Here is a 13,763-nt window from a genome sequence, read left to right as displayed (position 1 = left end):
AGAAGGTCATGCAGCCCTTTTAGACTGTTTGTGTGCTTGAGGCTTGATATCTGAGAAAACTAGCACATGGATCCATGCCAGGATCTGTGTCTTGATATGCAATGATTCAGGACTACACAAGTCAATCAGTGTAATGTTTAGAGTATTCAATTTGTTCTCTGGTAAATGCAAGCGATCAGCAGTAATTTCTCTATCAGCACTTTAATACTAGCAGGAAGTGTGTCTTGAAAACAACAAAAAGTGACTATCAATTGTGGGATTGCACAATCATTTCACAGCTTGCTTTAAATAAGCTACTGTGATGTGATGTTATTGCAAACAAAGTGTTGCCAAGTAACTAAGTGTAGGAGTGCCCCGATTTTCCCCACTTATAACTCACATTGTGTGCAATAATTGAGAAGAATAGAGATTCAAATGAACACGCAAATACATACGCGTACACAGGAACAATGTTTCTGATTAATTACTCTTCCCAAAAAATCATTCTCCGCAATTCAGTGAAAAGACTGTAAACAAAACAAAAACTAATATCTCACATATCTGCTCAAACTAATAAACCCAAAAAGTAGAAAAAGTACATCATGAAATAAACACTATATCTTGAAAAACAAACCTACAACTAATATTACCCGACCATTCTGACAATTTCATGTGTTGTCAAAACAACTAAGGCAGAGAAAAAGATAAAAGCCTTTAATTATTGAACCCCCAATGTTATTTCAGATCATCTACTATCACTTTCTATACGTGTTCGCATGAATCCAAATAGCTGACATAACATCACCTGATCTGTCAAACTTTCCTAGTATTTGTCCAACTTCCCTTCTAATAAAAACTCAGGAAGGAAAGACACGCTGTGGATGTAAACAATTAAAAATGGAGGTGAGTCACACAGGAGTGCTGGGTGACTCATCATCTCAGACAACGTGAATTTCTCTTGGGGTCAAACACGACTTGGTGAAATAATTTACTTTGTGGGCACAATCTCAACTGAACTCCAACTTAACTGCTTACTCACTCAAGTTCTTCTACATCGGCACCCAGTGAGAATGATTTCAATGTTCAATATCATGCTTTTAATTCAGTTTCAATGTATTAATATTAATTTATACGAAATACAATCATACTTGAGGAATGGGAAAGAAGCAGAAAATAAATATAATGCTGTTTACCATTAGTTCTGGCACAATAAATAATCACTAAAGTTTTGAACACAATCACCTTTTATGGAATACGTCCTCAGCATTTAGGGGTAATAGTGTTTTTTTTCTGTACATAAATTGTCATTTTAAATTCAACCTTGTCTTTAAAATTTTTAATTCTATTTTGAGTAAAGAGCAGAAGCTTATGTTCACTGTAAGCAACTTTATTTAAGGTTCTAATTGCTCATATAATGGATCAATATTAGTTTTATGTCAGTCAATGAGGCAAAGAAATGAAAAATATGCTTGAGAATTTAACCTGTTGATGGAAAAGATGTTTTATTCAAAAAGATTTTTTTATTTTTTTTCCTGGGAACACTACGGGTGCTTACTTAAGAGAATTTAACCTGTTGATGGAAAAGATGTTTTATTCAAAAAGATTTGTATTTTTTTTCCTGGGAACACTACGGGTGCTTACTTAACCTCTCAGTGAGAAATATTATATTGGAAATGGATGCTCTACACATGCGCTGGGTGTGTAATAAGAAAATTATAGGTCCTCTTTTATTTTTGACAGCAAATGTCAAAGATGTTTTATGACCGTTATGATCAACATGTTTTGTCAGGGGAGATTTTATTATTATTGCAATCCGCTAACATATGTGCTGTGCAAAACCACAGAGCTGTTTAGCTGTAAGGAGTATATCAATGCTAGATTATCCCGTTAGCCCCATCAAGAAAACGCTCATCATGTCTGGAATCATTTGGGCTTCTTCGGCGGGTAATTTCTGTGACAGAATGTGTGAGCACTTTGGAGAACTTAATGTGTTTATACTTTGGTGTGCGGGTGTGCAAGAAACCGTGGCGCTGTGCAGGTCTGCTTTGTTGATGTGTTGTGCAAGTCCAACAGGTGGTTTGTGTTGAACTGGTGCTGAAAGCCTGCGTGTTGGTTCTCGCGTGTCACGCTTAACGTGAGGCGAAGGCCCGTTTGGACGACACAGCCAAAACAATCAACGGTCTTAATGCTATAACAACAACAACAACAAATGTTTGAAATCAATGGAAAAAAAAAAGATGTAAGTTAATAAAATGTTAAATCACTTTGTTGTCAGTGCCAAGCACGCACTTGACTAAACCAGTCTGTGATGCAAAAAAATGGTCTTGGGTGGTTGCATTTTTTTATTTAAATGTTAATTATGAACCACTGGATTACATGACCCTGACATTAATGGTGCCGTTATGCTGTTTGTTTCTGCTTCAATTCTTTTTCAGCATTGTGTCTAGGGACTGCATGGGAGTAAATGCACACAAAAAAGGCTTAAACCCAAAAAAGCATAAACCTGATAAAAGGGAAACACGGACCAAATCTATCTTCTGAGCCCTTGTGATGGTCAGTGCAGGACATGTCTTGAAAAGAATTCCTTTGCGTGATAATGCTCGAAATAAGCTAAACCCAGATAAACAAACCATTTTCAGCCGCCGGTAAATCACACACGTGTTCAAATAAATATCTTCTCAATTACGATGTGTGTTTGTTGATGCTGTTCTCGTTGGTGAGTTTGTATGTGTGCTGAACAAGCTTGTTTTTTTCACACGATATAGAACATGTTTAACCTGGCAAGGGCCAGATTGATACGCAAATCAATCGAAGGAGTTTTCCACAATATCACTCTGGAACTGTTCCAGTGTGATCTGCTTGGGAAAGGCCAGACACACAGGACAATACTTTGAGCTGATTGTGTGATGCCTTAAAGCACCATATTGAAAGATTCACTGTCTTTTAATAATGAAAATAGCGTCTTTGAATTACTGGAATTCAGTGCGATCCGCCTCTTGTACAAAGACAGCTGGAATAGTTTCCCTGATGGATGGCATGACATCTCTGAATCATCTATTTTGAAGGCTATGATATTGGTGGATAAAGGATACTTATTATCTTATGTTGTTTTTCTGTACTGAGAACTTTTCCGCACACTAAAATGATCAGTTAATGTTTATTCACACACCCTTGAATTGATTTTGTGGATACTGTTTTTTGTCATTAAGTTCCCATTGCTTTTGGTGCTCATTCTTTATATCTGTACTCATAAAAATGCTCCAATACTACATCACCTGATACCATTTTAGCAGCCTGTCATACTATATTACTACACTCCCACAAGTGTAACATTTAAGTGACACTCATACAATGTGCAATTAAACTTTGTGCTTTTGAACAATATTTGATTTAAAAAAAAAGACATTCATCTGAAGTCAAAGATGTAACGGCAACATCAACTCTTGGCCCTTGGTATGTCATGCATCTCTACTTAAAACAGTGCTACATTGCTCTTCATGTCTTGATAAATGTGCCCTCTTCATTTTTTCAGTTCTTGTGGAAACCTCTGATTTTGGATGATTCTTGATGGCTTCTCATATCTCTCTCTCTAAAATATGGTTTGCCATCATAATGGCTCAAAATGTACTGATAAGATCTGTTTGTCTTTGTTCCAATATTTGGGTGGAACGGGTGTTATGTTTGCAGACAAGTTAAGGTTGGGAGTGGTACCTCCTCTGTTGCAAGAGCCTCGAAAAGCCTACGGGTGTTAAATCTAGTCCTCAAAATGAATAAACAAACACACAGGTTAACATGCCTTACAAAGCACACAGAGCGCACATTAGAAAGAGGCTCCGACAAATAAAACTGAACTGAATACAGACACTTGAGTAGATGTAGATTCTTTAATGTGATTAGCTGTGAGATTCTGTAATAATTTGTTTCTGTAAATGTGGGCTTGTCAGATCTTGTCTCCATCTTATTTCTACTTAAACTCCCAGGAGGGCAAGGAAAAACTCAAAACTCCTACTAGGGGAAATGAGAAACCTTGAGAAGAGACCACAGATGGGAGGATTCCTCTTCCAGGATGACCAGACTGCAATGGATGCAGAGTGGAGACATAGTACACATGATATTGACAATAATGTTTTCTGAGGTCCAAAAGTTTAGCTTCAGGGGTAGAAAAAGCAGTTGATTGTTGATCATGTACTTTTTCTTACAGTTCTGACGATCTCAATTGGAGGAATCAGATTCAGATAAATCCGGCCCCATCTAGCTGTCACACACCAACTTTTGGGATGATATTGCTTGTGTTACCACCTGCTAAAAATATGTCGCTATTTTTTCAGTATTTAAACACAAACAGGGAATGCCAAACAGGAATGTTTAGAGAGTCACTCTTACCATTACTCAGACTCAATAATACAGCTCTCAGGATATAAAACACGAGTTGAATCATCAGTGACACATCAAACTGGGCTTTGAATACAATTGAAGTTTGTCATTGAAGACCTGTTTGCACGGGAAACTAAGATGAAAGCTAACAAACAGTTCTGCTCGCTGCTAATGATCGGAAAAAAACTAAGAAAACCACTGTCACATTGGCCTTTGTTTTTTTTCCCTTAAACTAGAAATAGAACTCACCAATGAATTTAACACAAAAAGGATCTGCTGTTACGCAGCCATCATTTATAGAAAGCTAACTAGAATAGCACATTTGTAAATGATCTGTATACCATTGGGCATTCCACAATTCACACATTCTATACTGTATACAGTAAGAGTTGTTCAAAAATACAAGGTCAGGTCAATTTAAACTGTGAAATTATTGAATCGGATCGAAAGAAAAAGATTAGACAAAGGACTTGGGATTCTTTAAAACTGCTACTTTATAACATGAAAAAAAAGCATATGATATAACATACTGGCAATTGAAGTCCATCAGTTTACTCGTAACGACCTTCTCAGCACTATCATTAGTTTTCCACGTCCTTAAAACTGTCGGATGGTTATCTGCAGCCATGCTATTTCAACCACCACTCATCAAATCATTGCGGACGCTTTCAAACACGATCATGTGTTTATTTCAAAGACGTTCCCCAACAAGATTCAATTTCATACTGCTTACACATTGGATGCCATCACTGGCCCATGTCTGTGCTGAGACGTTGTTGGGGTAACATACACCATGTTCCCAGGTCAGGGACATTATATTAGTAATGCCATGTGAATCGACTAACATGGCAGGTGCAGTCTTGGCCGAGAGTGAACTGGAGGGAGGGATATTAGTGAAGGGGATATTTGGGTGGCAAATATCCTCCGCTTCTGATTGGTGGCTTCCATATTTAGTCCAATCAGCTGCTCAAGCTCTGAGGGTACAAACACGTGCAATTCTTCATGAAAACGTGTACAGACTCATACAGAAATGTATGATAGATATGTATATATATATGGGGACAAGTGGTACAGAAAATGGATGGATGTTGTCATTCTGCCATCACTTCGCTACCATGTCTCCTGCAGGACACTGGATGAGTTGGCCGATGGCAGAGTGCAACATATAGCAGTACTTCCCACCAGAGAATATCATTGGTTCATGTCACGTACTTGCATTGTTACACCTTCAACTGATTCTGAGAACTAAAAAAAGGCAAACACAGCTGGGAGGGAGTGACAGAGGTATTGTCCACTCAGCTCTGTTGACTGGCTGTATCTCCATCAGCATTTATAACCAGTGGGAGCATGCAGGTAAGCGGCAGTAAAGTGCAGCTGCACAGGGAGCAATGTAACACGTGATCATTTAGCTCCTGTCACTCAACACGTGCTCATTTTTTTGCCTTATTGAAACTCATCCCACTTCTGCCGCTACAACTCTACTTTTTCATGTCATGGAATTTATTCGTTACGTGTTAACCTCGATGACCGAAAACAAAAACACATGCTAATCTCTTTTAGGCTGATTGGTGATAAAACACACAACACCCGAGGCAACGACCTGTCCCCGACTGCGTCTAAATAGTAAAGATGATTTGGAGCCACTCTGGCGTGCAATCCTCAATTTGTTTTTCTCCCATTCTCATCTGATAGAATCAGAACAACCGCAGACATAATCTTGGCATAATGACGTGGCAAGGCAACGGGTGGCATGAGATACAACTAAATGTATCTATAGCCAATGTGAATGTTATTTAAGGACACTTGCCTTCTGCTCCAAATTTTTTATATTTTCATTTGTAGGAGAGGCCGTCTAATAAATTCCTCAAAAAAACAGTTTATGGTTGAACTGGACTTTTCTCCCCCCCCCTTAACAATGAAGCCTTTGTCATCCCGGTCAATAAATCAGGGAACACATTTCTCTTCCCTCCAAAATGAACTTTTCTGATGGTTTTCTTTTTTTCCCCAAAATGCAATTGGAAATTGTGATTGTTGTAGCAAATTAAGACCAGAGCAGAAAGCCACACTTCAATTCTTTTGGAGTTCTCTATTCAAAATTGTAAACAGTCATTGATAACCGTTTCCACTGTCAAACTGTGGTACTTTTGAAGTTTGACTATCTCGTAAGTACAACAAGAGAAGAAATTGAAGGAATGGACAGGTTCATGCAAATGTCTCGACCAAACAAGCTCATAAGTGACAGAAACACTGACCATATCTGTCTGATACATTCAAGTTGTCTCAGGCCTCATTCACGGTCTAAACTAGTATTACTCAGACCTCCACACATGTACAACTTGGAGGGTATTTTTGCATACATTACAGCTTCCTGTATGGATGTATGCGATTGCTTAGGCGTGTAACATCGTCAACATGTGACCTCCATCTCTCAGGCTGATGGAGACCATAAATCTGCCGCAGTACTCTCACACAAGTGACCTCCGAACCACACACAGGAACACACATTTTCTTAGCGGCCTCAGTTCACTTTTGCATTGGAAATGTTTTGATCGAAACACCAACAAGCAAATTGCGTTTTCACTTCATTTCGAGATCTCACTTTGTGCTATTGTTTTCACCTTCTGACCTGAAGTGCCCACAGCTTCACTTGTGCTCTATGAGTGAAACGCTGATGTCAGTGTGAGAAGGGTTCTCATGTTCCCCTCAAGTCTTCCCGTCTGGCTCAACACTTCCTATGGCACACGGCCCCCCAAGCCCCCCACTCATGCCTGCTGCTCTTTCAGCCACCTCTGATCTCATTCTGTCACATTTTAGTCAGCTTGCACTTGTCCTTTGGTATGCTTGACTTCATCACCGCTTGCCAAGGTTTCAGATTCTAGCGTACCCATCACCCACCACCCACCTCAGTCTGACACACTTAAAAAAAAAAATACAAGATCGTACGCCATGGTCAACTGAGCCACCCTGTTGTAATATGAAACAAGTGCTTCGATGAATCACATTGACATTTCCGTTGTGACTTATAAACAAGTTTCCCCCCTCACTGTACTGAAGGGTGGGGCTATTACTGACTGTGTGCATGTGTCTTGAGAGTTGTTAACAAAATTACATTAGCATCTCCAGAGAGGCAATGAGCTCCCCCTAGAGCTGTGATATGTAACTGACTTAAGTCAATGTAGTACATGCATGCACACTGCATGTGTTAATATTAAATAGTATATTTGGAGGGAGGCTTTTCCCTGAATAATCCAATTTGCTCCAGCATTTCCCCCCAAAACGTATTTTATTTACATTACTGACGCTACATTGCCCTTAGACGTGAATGTGGTTGATTGTTTCAAATGTACTTGATTGGTGACTAATCCGCTGACAGAGTGTACCCTAGTCATCTGGAAAAAGCCCTGGCTTATCCACGACTAATGGGAACAAACGCTCTGGAAAATGGAGAGAAAATATATAACCTGTATACTTGCTCAATTAATTGAAATGCTATAAATTTAAGATGAGTGATTCCCAACCAGTGTGCCAAGGCCCGAATTTCTCAGAAATGTATTATTGACATATAATATATCTGTTCATCGGTCAGCAACGTATAGTGACAGGTTGAACTATTAAACGCGGCTCTATTGTTGAAAGAAGGTACAATACACCGTTTCCATAAACCATATCCATTTTTTGGCATTCATGTAACAGAATAAATTGTGAGTATTTCATCTTTATGTTTTTTTATACAGGCCCAGATTTCACATCATTATTTCAGCATTCATAACTGACATTTGTTTGGGTGGGGTGCCGGCAGATTCTTCGTCTGATTATTTTTAATGTAATGAAGGTTGGGAAATCCTGCCACTGACTCAGAAAATGCAGGGTGGGGTAATCTGCTCATAAGATCCTCTTTCATACTCAATAGGCAAGTCTTAACATTGATATGTTGCTTTTGTTAGCAGTAGAGTTGAAATGGGCTCGGTGGAATAGAAAAGATGAAGTTTTGAGCTTCGAGGTCTGATATATGGTCAGCTAAGGAAAAACAAACAACTCATACATCAATATAAAATTACGGTACATGCTATCTATCGATACATTCTAAATAGAATGGTACACTCAATGCTAACACATTTATCTTTCATTATGATTACACAGCTATACCACTGGGGAAAAAAGGGGGCTCAATTATACGACATATACAAGGACATCTCTCTCTATTAAGGACATATTTCAGAGGAGAAGGTTTCCGGGTTGGCTGGTCCATTGACCATTGAAGGAGCAGTCCATGCAGGATTCTCATTCTTACAACCCATTTAGCAGCCATTGACTATGTTTTGGCGTGAAGGAACTTTCTGACAAGCTGTCATCCCCATCCCAGGAGGCTCCATTTGTATTACATTACTTAACACATCTGGTGCACATAGACATGCGACACCAGTGAGGAAACAGTCGCCTATGTTAACCTAACAGGAAGGCCAATAAAAAACTTCAAAATGGAACATCTGTGCGGTGCTATTAAAGAAATGCATGTTCGACATCATCCAAATCTGGAGAGTCACTAGGATCTAGCAAAGCATTTGCTAATCTTATCGTCATCCATGTCAAGACAGCAAAACAATAGACAATGCTGAGTGTCAGGGAACGAAGTTCTGTGCGCCAAAACTAAACAAAAGAAGTGGCACATTGGACCTCACGTAGACTGTGTGTGTGTTTGAACTGCTGCCATAAGGCATCACAACAAGTGCTCCCATTGGAGACTGGCAATGCCATGTTATGGTAGGAATGAATACCGCAAAAAAAAACAACACTATACTTCCTCTCCCTTTGGGTCCTTCATAACAGAATTAGATGACAGATATCAAAATATTATGCAGAGCCAGACACAGTGTTTGGACATTTCCTTCAGAAGCCTAAGCGAAAGCAGGGCTATGGAACTCAAAGGCATAGGTTTGGCTCATATCTGCTGTAGTATTGTCATTAGCTCCCCATTTTAGACATCAAATGTTTTTTTTCCTCTGCTAAGCGAGTGCTTGGCTGTCCTGCCAGGATTATAGAAATAAACACAGGGGACATACTTAGAATAATTCACCAAAATATAAATATTTCGGAGGGGCACTCACAATTGCTTTCATGTGTCAATAGACAGTCAACCACCAACTGCTTAAGCGTCTAAAGAGCCCACATCTCACAGCACAAAGCGCCTGACCTACTTAAGGTTCGTGCTTAAAAAAAAAAGGGTCCATACCTAATTGCGTAAGCATACCTATGTGGCAGAACCAAGGTTTGTGACTACCAAGGAGCCAATATTCCTGAGCAGTTTATTCCGTGCATTCTGGGAGGAGTATATGCAAATAGAAATTGAGCAGATGCAAAAACAGGTGCAAACCGCCACATACAATGGTGCCACCCGAGTGGAGGCCAAACAAAAGGCAATTTACACTCTCTGAATGATCTAAGGGCTGACTTGCAGCCAGTCACAAGGAGTCATGCCATATCACCTTGACAAATCTCCTTTCAACTCTGAATTTCCTTGCGTCTGATTCAACATTTCATTTTGACTAATTGGTGCTGGCCTCAACAAGAGTAATTTTTTGGTGGGTTTGCAGTTTTAACAAAGTTACCTGAGAAGGGCTGGACTATCCAATTCACACACATGGATGGATGTGATTTTAATGCAACCTGTACCTGGCACGCAAAATTTCCCAGGAGACCTCACACAACATAGCAACGCACAAACAACACATGCAACTATTATACTCAAACAATTCAATCCTTAAGAGTCTATTTTTCCCCTTCTTCTTCGGTTGCTCCCTGCGGTCGGAAATGTCTTGTTTCCTTAATGGTTTCCTGTAAAGAGTCCCTCATGTACGTTCAGCCTCCTCTGGGCGTCCAAATTGAGCCCAACAGTGTAATCAAGACATGCGCTGCTGAACCTCTTGATACTCCAAAACGCAGACCTGATCCGGGATTTAAAGCACTTAAGGTCAAAGCAGTTGAAGGAAAGTTGCATTGAAGCAGAACCACTTGCATGACTCCGTCATATCATCGGGCAAATATTCAGAGTAAGCCCCTTTAAGGAAGCGTAACTTTAAATTAAAAATCTTAATCTTAGAAACCCTAAAAGTTGCTCCAAACCCTCGTCGGAAACCCTAACCCTAGTTTTAAAACCTAGTTCGAAACCCTAACCATGTTTTAAAACCCTATTCGGAAACCCTAACCCTCCTTTGAAACCCTAATTAGCAATCCCAGAACCGGTTGGAAACCCTAGTCGGAAGCCCTAACCCTAGTTTGCCAGCCTAGTGAGGAACCCTAATCTTAGAAACCCTAAAAGATTTATGGAAGGAACGAGGAAGACATTCATTTTTTCCTTGATACTATGTTTGTGTGTGTGTTTCCTATCGTTTGAGGCACTGATTAACAAGAAGGCCCCTCCATTCTCTTCACCTCTGTGGGACCTTGCCTAATCACCAAGCATCAGCTCCTCAGGGCAGGAGGCAGCCCTTCTGCTCCACCATTGTGTCAAGCAGCCGCTGTCCTGCGTTCAAGCCCGCTTTGGGGACTTTAGTCACAACGGCATCGACTGTTAGCACTATAATGAATGGCTATTAAATGGCAAAGAATGAATGAAAGGCATTAGGTAATATAGGGATTATTAGGCTGGGTTATTAGCAGTCATCCGTGCTGCTTTGGTTCAGTGAGCCAGCACAGCTGTTGGGAAACACATGGCTTGGGATAACATTCATGTAAGGCCAGGCTCACTTTACAATGAAGGGGGACCAGACATTTTCCTTGTTTATAGTTTGTTAGTGCTGAAGGTATACATGGAAGCTATAAAATGAGCCAGTAAAAAAAAAAAGGATAAGGAGGTATACTTTTATAAAAGTAATGCTGTTTGACAGACATGAAATACAAAATTACAAATCCCGCCAAAAGTTTGCTGTCATTTTGTAACCGCTATGGCCAAACAGCATTTATTTCATAGCTATTTCTCTATTTTGTATGTACTTTGAGACCATTTTTTACATAAAAAAAATTATAAATCCATCCATTTTCCATAATACTCAACTTCATTCTGGTGGCATTATAAAAAAATATTTTTTTTGAAAGAGTGGCTTTTTTTTCCCCTCAACGTCACGTTGACTCTTTGCTGATTGCTTCCTTCAAACTGCCTTTTTGCCCCGCCTCAGAAATGAGCTGTGATTCCCCACCAGACCTAAATCGCTGGTACAACCTTGGGTCTGGCTTGTCAGGCTAATTTACACCATGGACTAGTTGCCAGCAAATCACAGATAGAAATCACTGAAAGAATTCCACGAAGGTTCAAACCACTGTTTTCATAAAAACATTATTAAGTGGAGATTTTTTTTTTTTACCCATATAATCTTTTCATATGAGTCGCTTGAATGTTTATTTATTGATCAATTGTGGTCATAAAAACATGGTTTCAATAGTACTGAGAGCCCCAGCTGCATCTTCTGAGAATTCAGACAGTTGTTGATGGATTCTCTCAATATGACTCTGCAGGCTTCCCAGTTAACTTGCCATCAGTATTGCTCCGTGCAGCTGCACCATCAGCCAGGTGGCTTCACTCTTTTTTTCCCCCTCACTCTTAACTACACGTTGACCTCACGATCCCTGACATTTACTTCTGAGAAGTGAATCATTCCGTTAACATGCTAAATTGTTTTTGTTGTTCATATTATAAATTGTGGTTCATCTTTCCCACCCTTAAACACACATTGCCTCCTAATTGGAAGACTGCATGAGAAAGTGGGTCATTTTCCTCAAAGTGATGTTATTATGTTATTTCTTACCAGTAAGGGAATGAAGATAAGCACGAGAGCAGGGGTAGGGAAGCCCGGTTCTACGAGAACCAGTTCCTGCATGTTTTTCATCCCAAGCGGCTGCAACACACCTGATCAAATGATCAGGATCGTTTTGGGTTTCTTGCTAAAGAGCTGATCATTTGAATCATATGTGTTGCAGCAGGACGACATGGAAAAGAGCCAGGCTATGGCTCTTGGAGGACCAGGCTTCCCTACCCCTGCACAGGAGAAAAAGTGTGTTGTCATAAGCTTGAGTGTGTTTAAAGCATGCAGGAGGGGAAACACTACACCACAGATTTTCAACTATCACGGGTGAGGCTGGAACATATCCCCAGAGATAAATCACTGTATAATTCCACAAGGTCACTGACAGTATAACAGCAGAAGAAGGTAGTAGAAAATGGTTGGATGGGTTAGGTTGACAAGTTGGGACAAGTTGGTAGAGTGGTTAAAAGTTCTCCAATTTTCTCTCAGCTTGAACCAGCCGACTTTGAGGCGATGTCTTAAAACTATTTCCAGCCAGTTGCCTCGATCAAAGCACAACACACAGCTCCTCCAGGAATGTGTTATAGGTAGAGAACTCATCTACAGTAAAATCATGTACCTTTAGTACCGTATTCTGCTTCTTTCATCTGCTAAATCCAGATTCTCTCAGGTCATTTGATTGTACACACTTTGAAAGGCTTCCAAAATCTTATGACTCACCACGGTGAGACCTGTACCTGCTTCGGTTCAAGGAGCCGCTCTCGGGTTCACGTGCACACATGCTCTCCATCATACACACAAGACGCCCTAATCTCTTAATTGCACACACGCACAGTACACCCACTGAGGTGTTCTGCAGTGTATCATTTACGAGAGCGTCCGCCTGTGGGTTAAAGCAAAGACACGCATATCTAAAGTGAATGTCCCATGCAGGTAAGAACAGTATGAATGTTCTTCAGCTGTGTTCTGCCACAAAATCAAGTTTATCCCAGCATAGAATTTCTTTCATGCCGCACTTTGGACTGGGGTGTGTTGTGATGGCTCTTCTCTCTGCTTCAATAATGCGAGTGACACGACGCACCGCGTAGCCACGAAGAAAAATTGGTTCCTTTTATTCAACAGCGTGTTGTGAAGTTCTCGATTTTGTCAACACTGAGCAGAACAGAGGCAGCCTTTGATTTGATAACACGCGTGTTTGGCATATTTAGACATTTGTGAGGGCTTTCATTTTCACGGTTGTGAGGAACAGCATTTATGGCACCTTTTTTTCATTTAGGGCTGCATTAGATAGGCATCTCTATTACACTGATCTGTGCTTTGTTTATATTATGAATGTGTGTGTCTCTAAATATTTCCCATTTCTTGGCATGCAGTACAGAGTGGAATGCCCTCCATATGCAATATACTACATTGACGATGAATAATCTGAAGATCGAATAATACACTTTGACACTTGGAAATAATCTCCATCTGAATAATCTGTTGGTGAGTTTATTTGAAGTCTGGTTGAAGGTTTGCTGGAATTGGAATTAAAAATGTCCCAACTGAGTAGAGCAACTACATAAATAAAATAAATAATAAATAAAAATACCCAAAGATGTCTCATGGGATATA

General features: G+C 40.0%; 1 protein-coding gene across 1 annotated transcript in view; it reads right to left on the bottom strand.

Annotated features, from left to right (window-relative positions):
• col23a1b (collagen type XXIII alpha 1 chain b) overlaps positions 1-13,763 on the bottom strand; it is a 93,438-nt gene that overhangs the window by 28,040 nt on the left and 51,635 nt on the right. The window lies entirely within an intron of this gene.

The sequence above is a fragment of the Syngnathus leptorhynchus genome, chromosome 2 (assembly GCF_054491065.1).
Source record: "Syngnathus leptorhynchus isolate UIUO chromosome 2, UIUO_Slep, whole genome shotgun sequence".
Lineage (NCBI taxonomy): Eukaryota > Metazoa > Chordata > Actinopteri > Syngnathiformes > Syngnathidae > Syngnathus > Syngnathus leptorhynchus.
Note: the sequence above shows the minus strand (reverse complement) of the source record. Positions and strands in the feature narration are given on the sequence as shown.